Here is a 1,294-nt window from a genome sequence, read left to right as displayed (position 1 = left end):
CTTTGGTGGCGCGTTTCATTACCAGCCATCTGGAATGGCTTTAGTATCAGATGACAGGATTTCGGTTATGATGGGTCATGTCCAATTCCGCTGATAAACGTACATATTCTCAGGTTTTGAAGTATCCAGGCAGCCGTTCGGAAATGGCACAGTATCTTTTGTTTACTCTCAGGTTTTCAGTTCAGGTCTGTTTAATAATGATCTCAGGTTGTTCTAAAAGCAGCCTTCCACCTCATTCAAAGCTTCATCGAGTCAAAAACAAACAATACACATACCACGTGTGTGTGTGTGTGTGTGTGGTACAGTTACCTCAGCACTTCTGCCCCATTCTAATGAGGTGTTTTATCAGCCAACCTGGTGACCTTCATTTTCCTATTCTTCCGCTCTTCTCGGGGCATTCATTCTTTCGGTAGAGGCAGGCGCATGCGATCGCTGACTCTTATCAGACTACCAATGTTCGACCAATTTCCTGGTAGGGTCGAATCCATCGTTCATGCAATCAGTCGTGAACTCGATCAGTTCATTTTTCTTTTATCGTCAAGCGATCCATTCTCGCTGGACATTCACCTGAAGCGATCGCATGCGGGAGGGGCATTCTGAAACTGTTGAGGAGGAAAAAGAGGACGGTGGTGCTGGTGACACAAACTACATTACTCCATGCGCGGATTGGGTACTTCATGCATAAATATGCGTTTTTAAGATTTTATTCCCATAGAAAGTTATTTAAATAATGGCAATTTTGAGGTTTTAAAACTGCTCTCCAAGTACCCAACAGACTGGACTAAAAGGTAAGTCTAATTTAAGAAGTCAAATTTATCAAAAAGTACAGGCAATACTTATGAATTCAATACCTTCATTCATCACTGGTCGTTTTAATACACTTGGTATCTATAGAAAAAATATCTGAGAGCTAGAAATGATTTCCTCAAGATAAGATAACTACACAATACAATTACAATTTATAACAATACAAGCTTGTTGGAAAGGATGAATTCATTGGTTTCTGTCACGTTTCATGTTTCATTATAAATCGTGTTGGGTAAATTAGACCATCTGGTCTACAGTAATCTAATTAAATTCCCCATTCAATTGAAGTGCTTTCAATGAAATCAAATGGTGAAACCAAACTGTTCCAGCAAAAATAAGGTCAGTGCAGGTTTAGAATAAATGTTCAGCTATTGTATAACCTGATTGTTTCATTCATTCAGACACAAATTAACAGGCACAAATGCTCTACTCAGGTATGTCTCTCGGAAACACTTCTTGCAGTCCACTCAAACACCTAGATTTTAAG

Source organism: Puntigrus tetrazona, chromosome 25 (assembly GCF_018831695.1).
Source record: "Puntigrus tetrazona isolate hp1 chromosome 25, ASM1883169v1, whole genome shotgun sequence".
In the NCBI taxonomy this organism is placed as follows: domain Eukaryota; kingdom Metazoa; phylum Chordata; class Actinopteri; order Cypriniformes; family Cyprinidae; genus Puntigrus; species Puntigrus tetrazona.
Note: the sequence above shows the minus strand (reverse complement) of the source record.